Source organism: Phocoena sinus, chromosome 1 (genome assembly GCF_008692025.1).
Source record: "Phocoena sinus isolate mPhoSin1 chromosome 1, mPhoSin1.pri, whole genome shotgun sequence".
In the NCBI taxonomy this organism is placed as follows: domain Eukaryota; kingdom Metazoa; phylum Chordata; class Mammalia; order Artiodactyla; family Phocoenidae; genus Phocoena; species Phocoena sinus.
Window position 1 is genome coordinate 143,947,779 of NC_045763.1, and position 26,441 is coordinate 143,974,219.

Genomic DNA, 26,441 nt, shown 5'->3' on the forward strand with positions numbered 1-26,441 from the left:
TGACCACAGAGAGCCTGGAGACACACGCTGTTGCCACAGAACCGAGGCCCACAGACATGTCCGCAGCCGACTTCCTGCACTCTTCCTCTGAGTGCGGTGTGAATGAATGAACGGAAGCCAACACGTTGTTTTTATAGATACATATTTTTTCAGGCTGGTCCTCTTTTCTAACGTAAATTAGCTTGTTTACCTTCAGGAAATAGAAATAGTCATAATCCTTCCCGTTTGACATCACTTTGAATTACTAATGTGGTTCCATGCCCAGGCAATAATGCTTTAATTTCCCTCATGCAGAGCTACCACTTTGGGAAGTGTATTTCTCCTCCCGTAACACCAGGGGCAGCTAGAGAACAGTCCAAATGTGAAGTCACAAGGAACCCAACTGAAGGAACTCTGAATGGTTTATCTTCTGCACTAATCTCTCTCTCTACGCGCGCGCGCGCGCACACACACACACACACACACTTACACTCACACACATTTTCCTTGAAGTTGACATGAGGGTTTAGTGTCTATGGTAAAGATTTTGATTTCCTAGGGTTAAGCTTTATAGATTTGAAAAACCTAAAATGTGGCAAACATTAAGACAGCAAGACATTAAAAAAAGATGCTGGGGCTATGCCTGCAATATTTCTTCAAGTGTTTAGATCATCTGCATCAAAATCACCTGGACAGGTTGATTAAAGTGCAGACTCTTAGACCCACTCCAGACCTGAGGAATCAGTAGCTGGGGGACGGGTTGGCGAGTGGGCAGGGAGTTCTAAGCAATCTTCAGCTTCAATAAGCAACCTGGGAAATTCTGGTGCACCCTCTATTTTATCATCTACGTAGTGCTTTAGGGCATGAAACAAGAATGCTCTGATACCTATTTCCAGGCACAGTTCATCATCAGCCAAGAACTACTGCATCTTTTGATGCCGCCTTTAAGGCTGGTCCTTGACGTCGAAGCTGCTGTTCATTGGAGAACCATAGTCCGCTTGGTTTGTATGTTGGCGGTGAGGGGAGGCCTAGCATTTTCTCAAGGTCAAAGAGGCCCTAGACATTTGTGGGGTGAATAAGAACTTAGACCCATGTTACCTTGGGGAAATTCTGCTTTGGTGGTTTTTCTGTTCTGATCTGATTGGCCCTGTTGGCCATGTAGACAATTCCTAATTAAACAGGGGCTTTTCTTATTTATAGGCAGCAAGTCAAAATCTCCAAACATATTCTTGTACAATTTTAGACCCAGTTTCTATTTAAAATTATTTAAAAGTCTATAGAAGAGAGTGTCAGAGGTCTAAACTAAGATTTCTGAAGGTATGGTGTTATAATTACTCCACAGAATTCTCATTTTGCATAAACCAATCCACACTGGCGTTGAGACACTGGAAGAAGGCCTGCAAGCTTACCTTTGGCTTCCATCTGTCCACTTCCTTCCCAGGTTTCCTTGCATACTTTTCCTTTTCTCACTGTTTTTCCTTTTCTCTTGTTCAAATGATCACCATTCTGATCTGCAAATTCTTTTTTACATCTTTATGTGTTTTCTCATTTTCCCCTCTTCCAGGCTTTTACCAGTTCTCAAAAAAGGAGCTTCCGGGTATATTTCTAAAAACCATGGAGAAAAGGCCTGACTATAGGGTTGTCTTCTTTTCCATGATCTTCTGCCCCTGTAGCCTCCCTGAATAGAGGAACACGAATGAATCAGACCCAAATGTCATCCTAGGATAATCCACCCAGGGAGTTCCCAGATCACTACAATTGATTGATGATAATTTCGATGATGATAATGGTGATGATGGTAAATGTTTATTACCCCATCATGTCTGTCTAATGCCACCAGAGCCTCCCTCTGAATGTCGTAGATTGGGTTCAGTTCTTTAGCAATGGTGCTCTGGTATCCAAAATGGCAGCAATAAGTCAGTGATGGTTATTCCTTTCCCAATGTGCATAACATTATTATCCCATGAGAGATGGGAGGGAGGAAGTAGTACAATAAATATAAGACAGCTTGATAGAAAGCTGGAATAGAAATGCTCCAAAGAACATTTATGAATGAATGAGTCTAAATGCAATCTCTATAAATAACAATGGTCTGGAGGAAAAAAACAAAGGAAAGATTTACACCATTTAGATTTACGGGATTAGGAATTGAATAAATTAACCTATTAATATTGTAACATCATAAAACAGAAAGTGCTCAATGAATATTTGATGACTGACTTACTGAAAAGTTTGTTTTTGTTTTCCTCATTAAAATGTGTGAATAAACAAAGCTAAAAATATGTTGCTCTCGGTGATTTCCCTGGTGGTGCAGTGGATAAGACTCTGCACTCACAATGCTGGGAGTCTGGATTCGATCCCTGGTCACGGAACTAGATCCCACATGCATGCCACAACTAAGGAGCCAGGAAGCCCCAACTAAGACCTGGTGCAACCAAATAAATCAATATTAAAAAATATATATATATACTGCTCTCCATGTGGGAAAGCTGTGATCACTAAGAATTAATCTGTTTCCAATATTTCCACAAGTTATCAGCTACTCTTTAAGGACTCAAGGGATTGTTGACATTAACCAGGATTTCTAGGAAATGAAGACTGGATTCAAATTGAGAGATATAAGATTTTATGAACCTAAAGATTTAAAAGGCATTAAAATAAATGTTGACTAATCCCTTAGGGAAATCAGTCTAGGATTAGATTATGTTCCTATGATAAGTCAGAAATTCTCAAGAAAATGGATAAAACACCATGCACATATTACAATCTGTGTATTATCTGGAAAACGTGAGGAACAATACATTTATGTTGATATTTTGTCATACTTGTAATTCTTGTTTGCAAATTTTACTCAGTTTTATTTAAATATAATATCATAGAATAATTCCATGAACACATTGGATAGTCTGTTGATTTTTAAGGGGAGAAATAATGCTTACCTCTGTAAGTATATAATCATGGAATGACGCAGTGGCAAAGATCTTTATAAACTTTGTACAAAAAACCCTTCCTTTTCATAAGGGAAAATGAGGCTCAGAGGAGGATGAGATCTACTCTACATCATACCCATAGTTGTCAGCAAGTGGTCTTAGTGTGAGGCCCAAAATTTATATCTTCTCCACAATCACCATCTTTGACAGATGGTTCTTCAAAAGGGAGAAGCAACCAGCTAAGCTGCCTCTTGAAACTTTTTCTGATTATTTTGTCACTTTATTGCTAAAAATGTGATAGAAGAGGAAGAATTAATTCCTTGCTGTAGAAAGAACCAACTGTTCACTGAAGCCCGCATGGAGTTTAAGAAAAGAAATAAGACCACATTGTAGCTACCAACTGACTCAAAAATAAGAGTAATGATAACTGAAATGCATTGATTGTTTACTATGTGCTAAACATTTTAAATGATTTTTATTTCATTCACTTTTTGAAAAACTATATTTATTTATTTATTTTTGGCTGTGTTGGGTCTTTGTTGCTGTGTGTGGGCTTTCTCTAGTTGTGGGGAGCGGGGGCTACTCTTCATTGTGGTGCGCAGGCTTCTCATTGCAGTGGCTTCACTTGTTGCGGAGCACGGGCTCTAGGCACATGGGCTTCAGTAGTTTTGACACGTGGGCTCAGTAGTTGTAGCTCATGGGCTCTAGAGCACAGGCTCAGTAGTTGTGGCGCATGGGCTTAGGTGCTCCGCGGTATGTGGGATCTTCCTGGACCAGGGCTTGAACCTGCGTCCCCTGCATTGTCAGGCAGTTTCTTAACTACTGAGCCACCAGGGAAGCCCTATTTCATTCACTTTTGAGAAGCATTATCTCATTTAATCCTCCTAATAACCTCATAACATATTATTATAGTTGTAATAATATGTGTTATTATACATTGTAGATGAGTAGATGGGTTCAGACAGGGTAAGTATAACTTGCCTCTGCTTTCATAGCTGATAGGCCAGAATTTGAAACCAGGCAGTCTGAGTCTGGATCCTTAACCAGGCTTTTTAAAAAAAATTTTTTTCCCCTTGCATACTTTTTTCATATTGAAGTATAGTTGATTTACAATGCTGTGTTAGTTTCAGGTGTACAGCCAAGTGATTCAGTCTTATATATACATATATTCTTTTTCAGATTGTTTTCCATTATAGGTTATTACAAGATATTGAATATAGTTCCCTGTGCTATATGGTAGATCCTTGTTGTTTTTCTATTTTATATATATTAGTGTGTATCTGCTAATCCCAAACTCCTGGTTTATCCCTCCCCGCCCTCCCCCTTGGCTGTTAAGATTTATACTTGTGTCTCAAGGTGGAGGAATGCCCTGTTAGACATCAAGGTGGAGGCTCACAAGGATAGCTCATTTGGCATCTCAGTGAGAATCAATGATTCAATGAAAATCTGCCATGTGGAGGCTCACAAGGATAGCTCATTTGGCATCTCAGTGAGAATCAATGATTCAATGAAAATCTGCCATGAAACTATGGGAAGCAACCCACCAGTTCTCTTCAACCTTAAAATGAAGAATTCTCACCACATAAAATATAACACAAACCCTTGTGTTTTTGTTTGTTTGCTAATTCTGGTAATACCTTATTGACTAGGTTTCCTTAGTTTGATCACTGTTTTTTACTAGGCTACTTGAAATCTGAAGTTGGAGTATCTTTGATCTGTGGAAGGTGGTCCAATATAATTCTTTGTTTCTCAAGCTCTCTGGTCTCAGAACTGCTTTACACACTCTAAAAATTATTGAGGACTCCAAAGAGCTTTTGTTTTTTGGGTTATTTCTATGAATGGATATTGGAAATTAAAACTGATAATTTTTACATACAAGAATACACAAGTCCACATTCTATTAGCTGTCAGAGTACTGCTGTCAGTGCCTACATAGCTTCTAGAAAACTTGACTGGATATACATGAAAGAAAGTAAAAAAAAAGTATTAGTATTACTCGTATGAAAATAGTTTTTGGTCACAGAGATGCTCATTGCTATAATGAGAACCCCTGTTATTATGATTCAAATTCTGGCTCTGTCACTTACTAACTGGCCAAGTTGCTTAATCTCACTAGGATTCAGTTTCCTCATCTTAAAGTATGTATAATAGTGTCTTCTTGTAGGTTTGCTGTTAATAGTCAATGAATAGTTAACATAAATACCACTGCATGGCTCCAGGTGAGCACTCAACACGGATAGCTGTTATTAATATGGGTTATGTCCTTGACTGAGAAGTCGTAGCCCACCAGCATCATTATGTAGCAGAGGAGGGATTATTTGTACCCAGACAGTGTTGTATAATCATTCCTAATGGGGTCCTATCCAGCCTGTTCTATCCCCACAATTACCACTCATTTCTAAGTAAAATAATATTGTTTTAATAAAAAAGCCAGTTTTCTAAAATAAATGAGACTGACAGAGAAAGAAGGTAACATAACAGTTATTTAATACTTTTATAGTTTATGAGCAGATTAAAGAGGAAGATTGATGTATTTTATTATCATATAATTTTCATTAAAAAATAAAGTCTATTTTTACAGAATGACTTATTCCATAAAAATGGTATCTGTACAAAAGAAAAATTCAACGGGAGCTATTACAACAAATAGGACTAAGGTTAGTATCTCTGATATCCAAAATGGATCTTCAAGTGTAAGCTAATTGCCCACTTACTTTAGGACCTCTTTTGTATACTAACATTCCAATGAAATAGACAGTTGGGAATTTGCTGAGACCTGTTTTGACTCAGTAATTTATAAATAGCAATTGTTTGTGATATAGAGAATATTTTGTAAGAAATGCCTTGAAAACATATGGTAAAAGATGTATAGGTATAAATTTCATCTTGGCTCTATGTGTAATTAAGTGTAATGTGATATTGGTTGAAACTGAAATCCCCATGAACTCCTTTTTCTTATTCTTGCTATTAATAAAATGTCCACTTAATTAATTTAGTCATCAGAGAGCTATATTTACATATATATATATATATTAGGGTTGACCTATTGGGCTTGAAATGTCCACAGAAATTGGTAACTGAATTGGAGGGAAGGGATAAGGGTCACAAAAGTATCTAAATTTTTCATTTTTTAGAAAGTAAATAAAAGTGACAGGATGACAAAAAGACATCTGAAACTTGTTCTCTAAAGCTATGTCTATGATGAGTCAACCAAACTTACTTCTATGTAATTGCTCCATGGTTAACTGAGGGTCAGCATTAGAGCCTGACTTTCTCTGAGACTTAAAACCATCTGCTAGATGAGCCTGGAGAGGTCTACCTGTGTTCACAGGGCTTCAGTATCCAATGGATCTTGATTCTACCGATTGAAACATCCATATTCCAAGTCACATGGATGAACCTAGAGGACATTATGCTAAGTGAAATAAGCCAGTCGGATAACTACTACATGATTCCACCTATATGAGGTATCTAACATAGTCAAATTCATAGAATCAAAGAGAGAAAAAGTGGTTTCCAGGGGCTGGAGTGAGGGCGGAATTGGGGAGTTGCTAATTCATGGGAATAAAATTTAAGTTAAGCAAGATGATTAAGTTCTAGAGATCTACTGTACAACATTGTACCTACAGTTAACAAAACTGTATCGTATACTTAAAATTTGAGAGGGTAAAGTGTTCTTACCACAATAAAAAAAATATATATATATATATTTTAAACAACTCCTTTCTCTGAACATTCCAGGTAACTGTACTGTCTCTTGACTCAGCCTAGTCAGGCCCAAGGAACACAGTTGCAGGGATTTCTCATAGATTTGGGATCAGGTATGAGTGACCCAGAGACACCCTGAGTAGTTTCCCTGTTACATGTTCTCCAAGTTAAGTGGTATTTTGAGAGGCAGTTTAAGTAGAAACCTCAAGTAGCTGTGAATGACTGAAGTAGGATCTCCATGTGAGATATGAGAGGATATCTTGTGAATCTTAAAAACAAAGGGTAATGTTTGCTCTTTTCCTATTGTTTTTAGACAAATCTGCAATAGCAGGAAAAACCAGATTACAAGCCAACAATGAAGAAGAGTCAGTAATGAGTTACTTCAGGCGAGGAGCCTGAAACGACCCCTGCCAGGTGCTCCAGATGTTTCCTCTCGCCTTGCCTCATCTCTTCAGTTTTATCTGTATTGAACTCTTGCCAATTTCTTCTACCTAACTGCTCACTTCCCTCACCCTCAACCAATACTCTCTCTAAAGCCTTTAAATAAGCCAGAGGCCAAGGATTGAGAAGGGACGTGTTGACAAAAGTGTTGGGTATACTCCAAGCAGGATCTACTTCACAAGTGTAAACACACATCCTTATCTGTCCTCAACTCACTGAATGATATTTCCATGCCATCTCCAGAAGATGTTTGTGTGCCCATGTCAATGGTCTTTCTAAAGCCATGGAGTGAAAAAAAGATTTTTTTCCCAGAGGACAGAAGATTATTTATGTTGGAGCCAACCAGATATTTCTCAGGCTCCTGTACTGTCACTTCAGTGATGAGCGGATGTTAGCTTCTTCTGATACGCAAAGAAGAGTGTAATGTTCTCACCGTCCTGATGTCATCTCCGATTGTTGTTTTTGTTGTATTTCTAAATAATAGGATTTCTGGCATGAAGATTTATCTCAGGATTCAGCACAGTAGTGTCCTGAGATCAAGGGCCCTGATGATGATGGATTTATACAGGTTGTGATTCTTTGACTAATTTGCTTTGAATGAAATGAACACTTGGGAAAACCAACACTTTATTCCCAAGATTTTACATCCTAACTGGAAATATAACAGGAAACATAGTGCAAAACAACAATTTATTTTTCACCTCTGAACATCAAAATGAACTTTTTCATTTGTTACTCAAATGAATTTAAAAAGTAGGTGATAGGGCTTCCCTAGTGGCGCAGTGGTTGAGAGTCCACCTGCCGATGCAGGGGACATGGGTTCGTGCCCCGGTCCGGGAAGATCCCACATGCCGCCGAGCGGCTGGGCCCGTGAGCCATGGCCGCTGAGCTTGCGCGTCCGGAGCCTGTGCTCCGCAACGGGAGAGGCCACAACAGTGAGAGGCCCGTGTACCGCAAAAAAAAAAAAAAAAAGTAGGTGATAGATACCTCAGTTATACTTCCTCCTTCTTTACACAAAACTTGCAAGACCTTGCAGAACTTCTTTTTTTCCTTTTTGCTAATGTAAATGATTTTAAACACTATGTTGCCGGAAATGGCGACTATTTTCATGGTTCCCGCTCCGTGATACATGTATGTGTGTTAGTGCTTCTACTCTCAAGATCAGGGAAGAGAAAGAGTTCAGGGCACAGGTGGGATTAGTAGTAGTCAGCTAATAACAAAATACTGTAGATGGGGGACTACAGCAACGGAAATTTCTTTCCTCACAGTTCTGGAGGCTGGGAGTCCAAGATCAAAGTTTTGCTGGCTTAGTCTCTCCTGAGGCCTCTCTCCTTGCAGATGGCCACCTTCTTGCTGTGTCCTCAGGGCCTTTGCATGTGCTCCTGGTGTCTCCTCCTCTTCTTATAAGCACAGAAGTCCTATTGGATTAGGGCTCCACACTTAGGACCTCATTTAACCTTAATTACTTCATTAAAGGAACTACCTCCAAATAAAGTCACGTTGCGGGTTAGGGATTCAACATATGAACTGGGCAGGTGGAGAGGGGAAACACAATTTAGTCCATAAGGATGTTTTTCCCTTTCCAGTTTTATTGAGATGTAATTGACATTTAATATTGCACAAGTTTAAGGTGTACGTTGTAATGATTTGATAAAACATTTAAGATCTACTCTCTTAGCAACTTTCAAATATACGATACAGTATTACCCATGACTTCTTTACTTTATAACTGGAAGTTTGTACCTTTTAACTCCCTGCACCCATTTCACCTACCTGCCCCCTCCGCCCCTGGGCCTCTGGTAACCACCAATGTGTTCTCTGAATCTATAAGCCTTTTTTTTTCTTTTCTGATTCCACATATACGTGAGATCATACAGTATTTGTCTTTCTCTGACTTGTTTTACTTAGTATAATGTCCTCAAGGTTGTTGCAAATGGCAAGATTTCATTCTTTTTTATGGCTGAATAATATTCCATATCACACACACACACACACACACACACACACACACACACACACACCATATTTTCTTTATCCATTTATCCATTGACAGACACTTAGATATTTCCATATCTTGGCTATTGTAAATAATGCTGCAATGAACCTGGGGGTACATATATCTATTCAAGTTAGTATTTTCATTTTCTTTGGATAAACGCCTGGACGTGGAATTGTTGGATCACATGGTAGTTCTATTTTTAGTTTTTTTAAGAACCTCCATACTGTTTTCCATAGTGGCTGCACCAATTTACGTTCCCACTAACAGTGCACAAGGATTGCCTTTCCTTCACATCCTCCCGGCCTTTCTCTTATCTTTTTGATAACATCCATTCTAACAGGTGTGAGATGATATCTCGTTGTTTTGATTTGCATTTCCCTGATGATTAGGGATGTTGAGCATCTCTTCATGTACCTGTTGCCCATCTGTATGTCTTCTTTGGAAAGACGTTCTTCAGATCCTCTGCCCATTTTTAAATTGGCTTGTCCTTCCAAACCAAGGCCAAGGCCAAGGCAGTCATGCCCATCACTTGGGCATGAAGAAGTTGGGCTGGACCTGATACTCTCTTCCGTAAGAGAAATTTAATGCAAATGGTGATTAACCAAACTCTTAAGGCTTCAGGGTACTAATTTGATCATATTTTTTAGATGTTATAATTCCTTTCTGGCTACCTGCATAAGATATGAGCTACATCATTCTGTCCTCCACAGTAGACTCCTTAAATTCTTATTACCATCTAAATATTTTCAAAACTATGTCTTGAAAAACATTGTATGTAATTAGATTAAATCTTAATTCAGATTAGGGCTAACATTTCACCATAGATTTGCAGACAGTGGGAAATTTATACCTGGCGATTTACCCTGCTACATGAAATAGATCTAATTCCTCTCCAAGGTAAGAGAAAGAGCTAGGAATGTGCATTTTAGGAAAGTAGAGCCACAGGGTCTGGGGAAAAGCACTGGGCAAGAAATCAGATCTGTGTACAGCTGCATCTCCACCAGCAGCTCCCTTTATTGAGCCTGGAGACATGGCACTAAGAGTAAACACTGGCCTGGCAAGTGCCCTGCTCCAGGCACTGTTCTAAACACTGCGTAAGTGAACTCCTTTAAACCCTTGTAATAACCTCTTGATGTAGTCTCGCTAGTACTTTCTCCGTTTGAAAGTTAGTTAGTCTGTTCGGGATGCTATCACAAAAATACCGTAGACTGAGTGGTTTAAACAGCAAACATTTATTTTTCACAGCTCTGGAAGCTGGAAGTAGAAGATCAGGGTACCAGCAGATTCAGTGTCTGGTGAGGGCCTGCTTCCTGGTTCACAGACAGCCTTCCTGTCACTGTCTTCTCACATGAGGAAGGAGTGACAGAGCTCTCTGGGGGCTCTTTTATGAGTGCGCCAATCCCGTCATGACATGGGACATGACATGACAAGGCAGAGCCCTCATGACCTAAGCACCTCCCACAGGTCCCACCTCCAAATACCATCCTCTTGGGGTTAGGTTTTAACATATGAATTTGGGAGGACATACACATTCAGTCTACGGCACTTGCCCGAGGTTTCACATCTGGAAAAGTCCAGGTGACTGCTAAGTGCCATCCAGGGCTGTGATTCTGAGCAAAAGGCTGAACTCGGCAGCCCTTGCCTGCAGCGGTTTCCTGGAGCTTCTCTGCACACTTCTACTAAGGACCCCAGAAAGGAACCTACTTCTCTCACGACACGAAGGTCACCTGGGAAAACCAAGGTGAAGAGGAAAGAAGTCCTGCCATTCCCTGAATGCCTCCTCCTGCCAGGTCCTTTACTCCCTCAAGGCAATGTCCCTGGAGAAGGAATTGTGATCCCAACTTTACAGACTAGGAAACTTGCGGTGGGAGTGGTTCAGTGATGAGTCTAAAGCAATTGGTCACAGAACCAATCAGTGTGGAAACGTCTATCCTACTGCAGGCATCACTCATTGCTTGGAGTACTTAGTTATAGCCCGAGTGAGAGGAAAAGTGGAGAGTTCTGAGGATGGGGAGTTAACGTTGGTATGGATGTTTGGATTAAATAAAATAAAACCTTTTGAAGGCTTTGGATGAGTTTCTGCAAAAAAATTGTTATTATCTTTTTCTAATGTCTCAGCCAGAAAAGTTCATAAGATAGACCCCCTCCTCAGGGAGCTTGCCCTCTACCTGTTCTTTCAAGGATGATTGCTCAGAGGGTCAAAGATGGAGCAACTCCATGAAGCTCTTCTACGAGTGGGGAAGGACGTGGATGCCAGGCTGCTGCTGATTGAGACCCCAGGGGTCAGCACATCTCCCACCACCACCACAGGGGCTGGCTGCTGGCTCACGCACTGTCACCTTTGGAAAAGGCTTCCCTTTTTTCCTTTAAGCCAGTCTTCTTCTGTATCTGTGTGTGGTGCAAAGGAAAACAAAGATGTGATAAATACTGGGCCACAGGCCCCATTCAGCCTGCCTGAAGGATGTTAATATGATTGTTAAGAACTCTACTGGATCTGTATTCAGAAAATATCATTTAGTTATTCTAGTCCCTTAAATAATATAATTTTTGCATAAACAAGCTACACATACTCTGCAGGCCTCATAGTTACCTAAACTATGAAATGGAGAGGATCGAGAAACAACATTTAAGGTTTTTAAAATAAGCCTCTGCAAAATCCAACTTGTGTGAAAAATATGTATGTATATATTTTTTAAGGCAAGACTATAGAAGCAATTTGACCATGCAGACCATAAGCTCTTCAAGGGCACTGACCATCTCTTTCATTTCTTTTGAAATGAAAGCATCTCTCTAATGCTCGGTACTTAGCACTAAGCAGGTGTTCAGTAAGCCTTGTGGCTGTCAAGCCAAGTGTTAAGATGCAGAAGCTTTATTTGTCTGCACAGATCTGTGCTGGGGGCCATCCCTACCAAAATAGGCCAGGGAAGTAAAGATTCTATAATTAGACCTACAGTGTTGCACCAGGCACTCTGTGTCCCTGCTTGTCAATGTGTCCTCACAATGACGTAGTGACAGATGCCAGTCTCTCTGGGGCCTGTACTCAGCTAATGGGAATGTTCATTTCATGTTATTTTTATTCTTGACAGAGGAAAGACTCATCACAGAAGCCCGTCACAGAAGGGCTGTCGTTTTATAACTTAAGAAAGGGATCCTCTCCACCCCCCACTCCCACCTTAGACTGCAACTAATGGGTTGAGGGTTTAAGTTAAAAAAAAGGAAAAAAGGTCAGTCTGTAAAGTCAAACATACGTAGTGGGGGCAGTCTGAAAGAGGAAATACATATACGATTCAATCCCATTTATGGAGAATTTAATGATGTCAGGAATTTGGCTTTATTTTCACAAAACCCTTATGGCAATACTAGTATATTATTTGCCCTTTTTACAAAAGAGAAAATAGGTTCAGAGAGATAAAACAGCTTGCCCAAGTTCACGTAAATGATAACTGGTGTGCAAGATCATCTCTCTGATCCCCAACCTGCTATACTAATCTCTGTCGTCTCCTCTCCCCTACTTCCTCTTATCTCTCCTGCTCCCTGTTTTATAAGGGGGGAGGGAGCAGGCATTGGTGTGTTTCAGCAGTTGCCTTTCTTCTGCCTTCTCCCTGTCTTCAGTTTGTGCTAAAGAGGTAAATTAGTAGTTCCCTGAAAAACATGTTATGATTGTTCAGTTTGTAGGCAATTCTCCATAGAGTTCTAGGAGCTGCACGCATTTCAAATTGTTTTCAAGTGCTTTACTCTTCCGTCCTTATTACTTTAGTCAAAGAAAGAAAAAGAGCTAGGATTGGGAATAGTAGCAAGCACAAATCAATGTTTACAATTGATAGTTACCAGTTTACCTGATCCTCATAACAAACCCTTAGAGGCAAGTAGGGCAGTACGGTTAATCTTGAATTTATACATGAGGAAGTGGAACCCTGTGTTTTGAAGGACACACTCAAGATCACTCAGATGGTGAAGAAAACACTGCCTTCAAATCCAGATCATTGACTGTAAGTTTAGGATTCTTGAAAATACAGTGGAGTGTGATTTAAATACTCAGTTCCCCTAGATTTCTAGGGGATTTGGGGCAGATGGCAACCTGACCTCAGCCCACTTCCTCATCATTCCCAACACTAAACCTAGCTGTCAGTCCTGATTCAAACAGCTGCCAGACTGGCAGGCAGCTCAGAGCAATTAAGACCTTGGTCTCCATGGGAGTTCCAACAACGAGGAGAGGTCCCAAAGAGCAGACAAAGAAAAATAACACATCCAAGGGCACCCCTCAGCCAAATAAGTGAAGATCAAATAGAACAATGCGAGCAAAGCAGAGCAGCCTGGGAGATATTTACCCACTTTAATGAAGAAGATAAGACCACTTAAGGGAATTCAAGGATAGCTCAAAAGAGAACTTCCAGCTAAAAAACTGTGATTTGTGAGCCAACATGCTAGGTAGACAATTTGAAGGAGAGGATGGACACTGTTGATATTCAGATGAATAATTTGGAAGACCAGGTGGAAGAAAAAAATCTTAAAGCAAAAAATAAAAGCCAACCAGCTAAAACAAAAACACAGAAAAGACACTCATGAGGGAAAAGATAAGAGACTTGGAGAACAGATCCCGGATGGTTAACGTGTGACTAAGGAATATAAGGCAAAACAGAAGAGATGGAGAATCAATAATAAAACAATAGGAGATAGTTGTGCTGAGCTGAGGCTGCTGAAGGAATCTAAGAGGAGATGGTGGGTGATGGGCAGTTCCTCTAGCCCATGAGATTCAGACTTTGATCAGTAATGATAGAGAGGTGATTATTTTGACTTTCTATGTATTGAACACTATGTGTATGTATGTGTATAAACTTACAGTCTAAGGTATGAAGAGATGTCTGAGGAGAAATATACATATATAATATGTATTACTATATGTGAGTGTATGTGTATATATATGTGTGTGTGTGTGCATGTGCGTTTTATATATATATATATATATATATATATATATATGTATGCTCTCCCCTCCCTGTCTCACTTTTGTGTCTCCTCCTACCTTGAACTGTAAGTTTAAAGGCAAGAGCTGTATCTTTGTGTTCTGTGGTGGCTCGTATCTCTGAACCTAGAAGGTATTTAAGATTGGTGACCAATTTACTCTCACTTTCACCCCTCTGTTGCACTTTCTCTTCACTTTCTGGCCATAACTTTCAGCCTTTAATGTGTATTTATTGAATATTGGCTGCCTGGGGAGGGAAAGAAAACATGAGAGATGATCTTGGGGAGTGGGAGAGGCTAATATGTTTTTCCTTAAGGTCACAGCTGCCTCCTTCACAGGCAAAGTTGTGAAGTGGCACTTGGTCCCCACCTACCCACTCACCCATTCCCACATTAGCACTCAAAACTTCTTCCTTGGGCTTCCCTGGTGGCGCAGTGGTTGAGAGTCCGCCTGCCGATGCAGGGGACACGGGTTCGTGCCCCGGTCCGGGAAGATCCCACATGCCGCGGAGCGGCTGGGCCCGTGAGCCATGGCCGCTGAGGCTGCGCGTGCGGAGCCTGTGCTCTGCAACGGGAGAGGCCACAACAGTGAGAAGCCCGCGTACAGCAAAACAAAAAACAAAAAAAAAACCTTCTTTCTCTATCTTGCTTTCACTATCTGTCAACAGAGTCCCCCAGTCCAAATAAATACTCATCATTACTTTCATATGCAAACCATCCCAATGCTGACTGTGTTCATTCCTTTGGTTCAAATCTAAAAAAATAAAAACAAAAATGAAAACAAACAAAAACAACCCTAAAAGAACATCTTCTAAAGAGGTAAAATTTCAGGTATTATCAGACACGAAAGAAAGTATTTGGGGTTAGGTGAGCCTTTGGTGAGCTCCTCAAATGACAGGGATTGACCCCTAGAAGAGTCCTTTAATAAGAAACACTAGCAAGTTTGGAGGGCACACTCACTCATTCAATCCAAGGCAAAGGGGCAAAGCCAGTGGTCTGCAGTTTCAAGCGGGCTGAGTCCTGGTGGCTAATCAGGTAGGTTTCAGTATAATTTTCTTTCTTACTCCTTTCTGAATTACCAGGCCCTAGAGTGGCAAACCGTGTGTGTAAGACGTTCAGGTTTCTTTTAAAATGGAACCAAGAAAGGGCTGACAGATAAGCACACAGCACAGACTGAGGAATATTCAACTGGGAGAAACTGAGCAGAAAGGAAAGTAAGCACACAGCTCACAGAGCCTGAGACGGCTTCCCATTAGTATTAATTTAGGCACCAAAGGGGAACCTGACAACACAATGAAAGCAGCCGTCAAAGATCTTGGTGGTAGGAACAGCAGATAATATGGCAGGATTAAAGAGGTGAAAACACACAGCACGGGTGCCTCCCCAGAGCCAGGCCTCCTGGCCCCTAACTAGGAGGAAAAGGAGGATGAGGAGGGCGAAGTGAAGAGTAACGAGCAGGGGTATCAGGAGGGGAGGAAGGAGCGGATGCTGGGCCATGTGAGTGAGGCTGTAACAGAGAGGAGAGCCCAAGAATCACATGTGCTCCAGACTTCATTTACGCCACATCCACGTGGGAAACCTAGAGGGCTGAAGAGGTGAAGGGCCTGCAAAGCTGGGCCGCATTGCCTGCTCTGGCAGGCCATTATCATTTTCTCTTTTCACCTGCCTCCCAGATGATTAAGTGGCCCGAAGAGAGTGGTGAATGTCTGTGGGATGCCAGTTGTTCGTATGAAGTTGGGTCCACAGTTAGTTGAAACCTAACTGATGGTCATTTCTCTGCTTCCTTATTCTCAAGACAAGAGTCTGAGGCTGGAAAGTGACGGTCTCTCCTTGACTGAACTTTAGACAGGCTCCTCCAAATTCTCTTCCCAACTAGGCCTGGACTTTTCCTGTCAAGCTGGTTTAGCAGAATCCCCCATCTGATCACCCCTGATATCTAACCAAATCCCTCAGTCCCCACCATCCCCCAGGTGATGTCTGATTACCCTGACCTGCCTTCAGCAAGAACCTTGTTAGGTTGATTTAGCCAGAATCCCCTCTTACCTGTGATGTTTCCTCTTAGTAAATTTCTACCCCTCCCCTTTCCCCTCCCCACTCTTCCACCTCCTTCTCATTGACTAGAAAATCTCCATTTTCCTTATTGCATTCAGAGTTGAGCTCATCTCTCTCCCCTACTGCAAAACCCCCAATGCAATAGTCCCCATATCTATCTTATAGGCTCCCTGAATAAAGTCTGCCCTGTTGTTTTAGTATCATGAATAAATTTTTCTTTCACAGAAGAGAGGGCCAGTTATCTTCTGATAATCTGAGGAAAAAGCAAAAGCAAATGAACTGAAACGAGGCACCTGAGAACTCACTAGAAGTAAAAGCATAGCATTCAGACCCAAGGGTGTGTTTTACTCATTGTGGTACTGTAAATTCCTCTTCTCTCTTTCCTGTTCTCCCCCACCAATCCTCTCTCTCCTCCAGCCCCCAAGTTTGCATAATTAATAAATGCAAAATATTGAAGATGAAGCCAGACTTTTGAAGCCTACTTTAGGCTCTCATTGCTTCCCTCCTAGATCCATCTTTCCCAAATTTTAATGTGCATTCAAATTGCATAGAGCTCTTGTTAAACGCAGATTCTGATGTAGTAGATCTGGGGTGCATTTTGAACAAGATCTCAGGTGATTATTGTTTTTGGTTCCCCTTGAATCACCTTGAAGAGGTCTAAAAACATTCTGTAGCCTGGGTCCTACTACCAAGGCTTCTGATTTATCTGATTTAGGTGTGATCTGGGCATGGAGAGTTTTAAAAGCTCCCCAGGTGGTTTCCATGTGCCAGCCAGGGTTGGGAAGAGCTAATATAGAAGATGGAATGATGTGGAAGTGCAAGGGCCTTGTAGCCAATACATCTTGGGTTTGAACCTGGTTCTTCCATTGACTGGCCAGGTAGCCTTAGCTCCTGACTATCTGAGCTTCAGTTTTCTCATCCATTAGAATAAAGGAAAATAATATCTCCCTATTAGAATTGTAAGGCTTAATTAAAATAAATTTTTTTCAGTACCTGAAACAGTGCTACGTATATACGAGTATTTATTCTTTCCCCTCATGTTACTTTCTAACTCAGAAGCATCTAGAGTAAGATTAAAACTCATGATTTGTGGTCCAAATTTGGTCAGCAAATGAGTTTTGATTGACTTGAATAATATTTTTTAAAAATTTTAAGCTATCATTTAAACATCTGGAAAATAAAAATAAAAATCTAGATTTTTATTGTAAATGAAAATCTAGATTTTGGCTTCTTTATATTGAAGTATTGTTGATTTATAATATTGTGTTAATTTCTGCCGTACAGCAACATGATTCAGTTATATATATATTCTTTTATATATTCTTTTCCATTATGGTTTATCACAGGATATTGAATATAGTTCCCTGTGCTAAACAGTAGGACCTTGTTGTTTATCCATCCTATGTATAATAGTTTATATAGTATAACCCCAAACTCCCAATCCATCATTCCTCTACTCCCCCTTCGCCTTGGCAACCACAAGTCTGTTCTCTATGTCTGTGAGTCTGTTTCTGTTTCATAGTTAAGTTCATTTGTGTTATATTTTAGATTCCACATATAAGTGATATCATATGGTATTTGTCTTTGTCTGACTTATGTCGCTTAGTATGATAACCTCTAGTTCCATCCATGTTGCTGCAAATGACATTATTCTGTTCTTTTTTATGGCTGAGTAATATTCCATTGTGTGTATGTGTTTATGTGTGTGTGTGTATATATATATATATATATATATATATATATCACATCTTCTTTATTGATTCATTTATCAATGAACATTTAGGTTGTTTCCATGTTTTAGCTATTGTAAATAGTACTTCTATGAACATAGGAGTGCATGTATCTTTTTGAATTATGGTTTTCTCTAGGTATATGCTCAGGAGTGGGATTGCTGGGTCATATGGCAAATCTATCTTTAGTTTTTTGAGGAACCTCCATACTGTTTTCCACAGTGACTGCACCAACTTACATTCTCATGGATTTTGGCTTCTTGGGAGAATATCAAGCCCTGGTGATAATGGCTGCCACTGGGCCTGCTTGCAGCTGAGCAGCTCCTTTCCTGTTTAGTGAGGGCACCGCCTTTTGTGTGATGTGCATCCACTGTCTCCAATATACTCTAACTGTACACAAGCACCTGCATCACTTCCCAGCTCCATTCATTTGCATAACCTCCCTGGGCCTCACAAACATTTGAGTTCACCACTCCTGGCCTAAAAACCTATGTTCCAATTCCTTACCTTCCAGGATCTGGTTACAAACCACTCCTCTCTCCCATGATTTCCTCTTCTTCGGGCATCTGATACTCTGGGCATGTCACTTCTTGCCATTTGTCACATAGACTCCAACATTTCACATTCTAGTGCTCAAGGTTTTCTCACTGCTTCCTGTGAGTGAAATGACCTTCTTCCTTCTCCATATGGTGAATGATCCCAGTTATTCACTTAGTGAGGAAAAGTGCATGTTATGGATTGAATTGTGTCCCCTCCCCAGTTCAAATGTTGAAGCCCTAACCCTCAGGTATTCCAGTATCCCAGAATGTGGGTCTGGAGATAAGACCTTTATAGAGATAATTAAGGCTAAGGTTAAATGAGGCTGTTAGGGTGGGTCCTAATTTATTGTGATTGGTGTCCTTGTAAGATGAGGAAATTTTCATATGCAAGAGAGAGCAGGGTTGTGAGTGCACAGAGGAAAGACTATGTGAGGACACAGCAAGAAGGGGCTGTTTGCAAGCCAAGGGGAGACGCCTAGAAGTAACAACTCTGCGTACACCTTGATCTTGGGTTTCCAGCCTCCAGAACTGTGAGAAAATAAGTTTATGTCGTTTAAGCCACCCAGTCTGTGGTACTTTGTCATGGCAGCCCTAGGAAACTAATACAGTGGAGAAGAAAGTTTTCTGTTTTAAATAGAATCTATTCTTTTGAAAGTGGTATCTAGTGAATGACACAGAAGGGTCTAGTAGCTTTCTATGGTTTTTGTCTTGAGGTTTGATGTAGGAAAGCTTTATATGAAGAGATTTTCCTACCTAAAATGATTCTTTGTCACTTTCCCATGGGGATTCTATCCATTTTGTAGTTCTTATCAGTTTTATTACTTCTACCATCATGGATATATTGAAGAGTTCCAGAGGCTTGAGTTGGTAGGTGCATGAGTTGGCCTGCAACTTGAATCCTAGTATTCTCAGTGTGTGAGGAAGAGAAATCCTTAAAACCTTCCTAGACAACTAGCCTATTTTAAAATAAATTTTAGGAATAGAGATTTTTCAATAGACAAACTAGTAAAGCAACCAAGGAATTAGGTCATTTAGTTCTACTTTGGGTAAAAGTCACCTGGATTACTGTATTTAGCCATAAACCTCCAAAGGACATTTTAAAATCTGTTGGGATAGACATCAACATTTGGCTGAATCTAGAAGTCCCCAATGGCACCAGCCAGATGTCCACTTCCCCTGGAATTGCTTATCTTCCCACTATATTGGCCCCATCACAACTGGTCCTGACAGCCAAAGGCAGCACATCAAAACAGGGCTCAGTCAATAGTGGGATGAGTTTGCCTTTGGAGGCCAGGAAAAGGAGACTAAACAGGTAAAGAAGAAGCAGTGTTGCAGGAAGTCCTAATAGCAGAAGATAAGAAGCGCCAGCAGGAGAGAAATGTAGTCTCCACAAGGGCAACCATGTGTCTGGCTAAAACTTGAAATTCAAATATTAAGGAATGAAAGATACATTATTTGTTGGCAACTAATGAATTCTGCCCCAGGTACCAAGTCCATGAGTCTAGGGTTCATGGCATTTCCTCTCCCTGTGGTTGAACTAGTTCTAGGATATCCAGAGAGGCTTGGGGCTGAGTTGTATACATGTATGCATTCATTCACTCATTCATTCATTTGTTCTACAAATACCCATTGAGCCATTCCTCTGTGCCAGGGAAGGTACTAGGTGCTGAATTATGAAGGGTAGCAGGCTTCAGAGAGTCAGATAAATTAATCCACAGCTAAGACTTTATTTCCATTATTTAGATCGTCTCTATTCATTTACCCACGTCCTTATCAGTGACAATAATAAATCCTCACTTTACAGATGAGGAAATTGTGGCTCAAAATGTTAACTAACTTTCCTAAGGTCACAATATTACTAGCTGGCCACTCTAGGATTTGAGTCCAAGATTTATGTCTGACTCAAAACTCATGCTTTAATTGCTACTTTATATGGTCTTTCTAAAACTATAGCAGTGGTTCTAGGCCATTGAAGATGGAAATTTTCTCTAGAAGACAATGTGTCCTTAAAATATTTTTATCTTTTTAACAAAAGATACACACACATAGTGTAAAAGTCAAATGGTTCTGCAAAGCTTATTACAAAAGCCACCAATGCCTTCCGCATTTTCTCTCTTTATTTACCATTCCCTGTTAACCACTTTCAGCTTATTTGGCTTTTCCTTCTTACTTTCATCGCTTCTTAATATTCAGTTAGGCATCATCCAGTGAATTCTCACCATGGAAGACTGTTCACTTCTATCATACACTTATTGCTTCCTGCCCACGTCACTTCCCAGTATAGTTAAATCACACTTTGGGTTAGATCCACATCCAGTATTTACATTATTTTGACTATACGAATGGCATTCACACATGAGCTATATAGTATATCATTATTATGTTTCTTTTCTTGTGTGACTGGTTTTCCTTCAAACATACAGGAATTCTGTCCATTTCTTCTAGGAGACAGCTCTCTGAGGGCACTCTGACCTGCTGCATTCTGAGCTGGGGCAGAGCTGTCATCCTGGGATTTTCTTTCACCAACATCTTGGGGATTCCCTTTGTGTCCCTCCTGAGTTAGATCCCTCTCTTCATGGATCCATCATCTTCTTTGATCTAGAAACTTCCTGAGAAAGGGTGTATGGAAGGAAAATTCTGAGACCTTGAATGTCTAAATATGTCTTTCTTCTACCCTCATATCTGTTTGTTAGTTTCAAACTGGGTAGAGAATTCTGGGCTGGAAGTATTCTTCCCTCAGAATTTTGAAGCATTATACTACTGTCCTACAATGATTCCTAAACCTTCTTAATAAGTATTATTACATTATAAATACATCCTCTGTTTTCCCCCATTCCTAGACACTTTTAGGATCTTCCTCTTAGCCCCAGTATTCTGAAATTTTACCAGGATGAGCCTCGTGTTGGTTATTTTCTTCTACTGTCCTAAATTTTCTAAATTATCTCTATGATGATTTCTTCCGGAAGAGACTGTTTTTCAGAACAGTAGCCTGGAGTTTCTTAGTTTCCATAAGGCAAAAAAAAAAAAAAACAAAAAAAACTTTTGTTTAAATTCATCTTTACACTGCCAGCACTTTAGCAATAACAGTAGGCGTTTGCTAAAATGGTACTCAACGATTGTAGTAAAATGAATCCAATTGAAATAAGCTTCTTGCAAAGTTTAAGTCTTCCAATTTAAATCTGTGATGATACTTCTCACATGCATCAGCAAAGGCACAAGATAGATGATCAGAGTATTGAGTGACTGACTCAGCTGATGACCCCTTATTCCATCTAAGGCTTCTGTAAAGGCAGATTGTAGAATGACTGACTACCTCGTAATATGAATGCTCCCAGACCTCCCATAACTTTCCCGTGAAGTATTCCTCCACAGCTAACTCATCCTTCTCTATCTCTTCCCACAGTTATGCTGAATTTTCCATGCTGGGGGCAGGGGGGAAAGTGGTGGTCAAGGAAGGAGGTAGAAAATGAGTCCACCAGTTTCCTGCTGAGTTGATGGAAGCTTTTCCTGTCTGACCTGCCCATAGAAAGAACTGCTTGCTAAGACAGATACAGATGGCTGGGAGAGACTTGAGTTGAGGGTAGGGCCGGAAATGATGTGCAGACAGTCGGGAAAATCCAAAGAAATGAAGGTTAAATGCAGGAATTGCTTAATTTAAATGGAAATCCTTTGGGATGCTTATGAGGGGTAGTTTATCTTTTAACTCAAGATTTACGTTTGAAATGTATATGGTTATAGAGAAGAGGAATCTTCAAATATCTTCTTTACAAAATGAACAGAAATATCATTCTCACCGTCAAAGTTCTGCACTTAATTTTAGAATTAGTAATAAGTAAGACATCTGGGAGGAAATGAACAGAAATGTTTCTAAAGAATTTTGGGATCTGGGCATACTTTTCTGTAAATGAACAGCAGGCTTGGCTTTGGAAAGTATTCTTTAATGTCTAAAGAAATAGCTAAGGACTTGTCTCCCATTCTCTTCTCCTTGGGTTCCCTTCACCACCACAAGCTTTACAGAAGAAAAAATTAGACTTTACTTCTTTAGAGCAGTTTTGGGTTCACAGCAAAATTGAGGAGAAGACACAGAGATTTCCCATATACTCTTTGCCCCACAAATGCAGAGCCTGCTCCATCATCAACATCCCCCGCCAGAGCGGTACATTTGTTACAACTGATGAACCTACAGCGATACATCAGAGTCACCCAAAGTCCATAGTTTATATTAGGGTTCACTCTTGGTGCTGTACAAACTCAAAAGTTTGTACAAAGTTATAGTGGCATGAATTCACCATTATAGTATGAAACAGAATAATTTCACTGCACTAAGAATCCTCTATGCTCCGCCTATTCATCCTTTCCCCCTGTAACTCCTGACAACAACTGACTTTTTTTTTTTTTTTTTACTGTATCCATATAAATGGAATCCTGGACCCAATTTCCAATGTAGGGGTGGGGATTCCCACATCAAAAAGCAATTCTTGGGCTTCCCTGGTGGCGCAGTGATTGGGAGTCCGCCTGCCGATGCAGGGGACACGGGTTCGTGCCCCGGTCCGGGAATAATCCCACGTGCCGCGGAGCGGCTGGGCCCGTGAGCCGTGGCCGCTGAGTCTGCGGGTCCGGAGCCCGTGCTCCGCAAATGGGAGAGGCCACAGCAGTGGGAGGCCCGCGTACCACAAAAAAAAAAAAAAAAAAAAAAAAAAAAAAAGCAATTCTTGAGACACCAGCTGGGTGTCTTACGATTCAACTCATTTCTGACACTATCCACCCACAGATAGCATCAGATTCCACAGATTAAGGGTTCAGTCCTACAAACTTGTCCCCCACCCAGTACTTAGAGCCCATTGCAAACCCCCGCTCCTACTCAACTGCCTATCAACCAGAGGTTCCCATGACCCCCTCCTTAGGTTCGAATAATCTGCTAGAGAAACTCATAGAACTCAGAGAAACATTTTATTTACTAGATTACTTGTTTATTATAAAAGATATAACCCAGGAACAGTCAGATGAGAGAGATGCAGAGGACAAGGTATGAGGAAAGGGTGCAGAGCTTCCACGCCCTCTCTGGGCATGCTCTCTTCACATTTCCACCAACCTGGAAACTCTCTGCATCCCATCCTTTTGGGTTTTTATGGAGGTTTCATTATGTAGGCATGAGGGATTAAACCATTGGTCATTTGGAACTGATTCAAAGTCTACCTCCTTTCCTTCCCTGGAGGTCAGGGGTGTGGGACTGCAAGTTCCAACCCTCTAATCACAGAACTGGTTCCACTAGCAATCAGCCCCCATCCTTAGATGCTTACCATCCCCCCCAAGTCACCTCATTAACATAAAAAAGGCACCTTGAACACTCAGCATTTAGGAAATTCTAAAGGTTTTGGGACCTATGAGCCAAGAACCATGGCCAAAGCCCAAATATATACAAGAATTATCTTCTTGTCATCTGAACTACCAAACATATATTTTTCTTATGAGTCACAATATTGTACCACAGTTTTGCCTTTTCCAGAATGTCATGTACTTGGAGTCATGCATGGAACATGTAGCTTTTTAGATTGACTTCTTTCACTTAGTGATATACATTTAAGTTTCCCCCAGGTCTTTTCATGGCTTGATAGCTCATTTCTTTTTAGTGCTGATAATATTCCATTGTCTGGGTATACCACAGTTTATCTTTTCCCCTACTGAAGTTTATCTTGGCTGCTTCCAAGTTTTAGCAATTATAAATAAAGCTGCTATAAACATCCATGTGCAGGTTTTTTTTTTTTTTCTGTGGATATAAGTTTTCAACTCCTTTGGGTAAATACCAAGGAGTGCAATTGCTTGATCTTACGGTAAGAGTACGTTTAATTTTGTAAAAAACATGTCGAACTGACCTCCAAAGTGGCTGTACTATTTTGCATTCCTACCAGCGATGAATGAGAGTTCCTGTTGCTCCACATCTTTGCCTGCAGTTGGTGTTGTCAGTGATTTTAGCCATTTTAATAGGTGTGTAAAATTGTTGTTTTAATTTGCATTTCCCCGATGATATACGATGTAGAGTATTTTTTTGTATTCTATCCTTATGTCTTCTTTGGTGAAAGCATACACCAAATGGGTGTATATCTTTTAATTGGGTTGTTTATTTTCTTATTGTTGAGTTTTACCGAGTGTCTTTGGGGCAACTTCCTATATCAGGTGATATGGACTTAGCTCATTATTTAGAAGGAGGGAGAAGATTTAAAACAAAACCAACTTTTGGTGAGATCTGGTTTAGTTTAAACCAAAGGTAGAAAAGACACCCCATAAGGGCAGCAGCTGATGGGATTAGGTTAGTTCTGAAGCGTCACCAAAACTGGGCAACCAGAACTAGCTTCTTCCTGTCTCCTGCTTCCATGGAAGCCATCCCAGAATTGTCTCAATGGCCTTCAATTTAGTCTTGCTCAGCCCCCTTCCACAAATATTAATAACATGGCCAACCTTGCTATTGCCGTGTCCTCTGTTCAGTGGTTTGCTTGGGCACAAAGGTAGTGTGGAAGAAACACAGAGCAAAGCTCTAGAACGTTTTCTGTTCAAAGGAGTTATCTAAATTTTTTTCAGCCCACTTGTTTTTGTTCCGAACATCTACAGATGGTTTGGGAGCATCCTCTCTGAGCATGGTGCTGGATTGTTCCTCATGAGAGGAGTCAAAAAGGTGCATGGCAGTGATTCTAAAGAAATTCTTGTGAAAATGAATGGATGGAGGGCGAACACAACAAACTCATGTAAGCAGACAGTTGCAAATGTGTATGATTTTTTGTGCGGACTATACGCTCCTCCTGGGAGAGTCCCCCAAGTTTGGACCTGGGAAGCTGCTCAGGGAGGTTATGTTGAAATTGTATCCCAATTTGCCTCCCTCCATTGAAGCCTTCTCCCTGGGCCGGTGCTTGTGATGCATGGGCCTCTTCAAGTAAACAATGTTCCAGAAGGGTCCATGGGAGCCTTGATTCTCATACATGAGTGTAGCAATGTGAGTTTCAATTTTACTTGTAGAGAGTCCCCTCCTTAGGTGATGGGTTACTTTGCACCAAAAGTGTGGACCTGTATCCTTAGAGCCCTCATAGCTGCCATTTATGCTACATGAACGGTTCAATAAACCTGTTGACATTTGTGAAGTATGTTATTTCATCCAAATTACCCTTCTGAAATACTGCTGTTTAGGGACAACTTTCATGCCATTTCATTGCTCAAGAAAGCACTTGTGACACAGATTAAGTTTCTAAGCTTAAAGATAGCCATTGAGTTTCTATCACTTATATACTTAATTGTAGACAAAAAATACCAGCATGATACGTGAATAACCAAGCTTCCCCAAGTCCTGGCTAACCCCAGGAGCCTGCAGCTGTGTAAGAACTAAGAGAAGGCATTCTCCAGAGGGCAAAGAAGAAGTCTGTCTGCTCTGTCCTATACCTGCCCCAGTGCCTTGTACATAGTAGATGCTCAATTATCATTTGGTCAGTGAAAGAAGCAAACGGTAAATGTAGTTTAATAACTCTCTCCGGTCCTTACACATGTTCCTCTCTGCATCAGATTCTGACTCAGCTGGTATTTAATGGACATTCATTATGTACAAGGCTCTGTGTTTCAAACTTGTTAGTTCATTTAATCCTCATCGTCATCCTGTGAGCTTGCTTAAAATTCAAATCTAACAATTAAAGTTTTCTCACCAGCCTTGAGTGGAATGCATTTGTCTCAAACTTTTAGTATAGTATCAGATTTCATCTCTGAAAATGCAAGTCAAGTTGGGGTCAAAATCCCTTTACTAGCTGACTTCAGCTTTCCGGAAGGTCAACGCATTTCCCTCTTGCAGCCTGACAATGGAGTGGTTCTCTGAGAAGCTCTGACTCCTCTGGTTTCCATGTACCATCTTCTTTCAAAACTAAAAAAATGTATTGTAAAAGTAGTAAATATGTTTTGCAAAAACATTCAAACAATACAGAAGTATATTTAAATAAAACAGTAATGTGCCTGGTTCCTGCTCTCTTCCCCAGGTCTTTCTCTGAGAACTTTATTTGCAATAGGTAGCTGCCACAGTCCATCATCGGCTTGAGAGGTGGTTCCCAGATATTTTCTGGCTTTTTTCTAG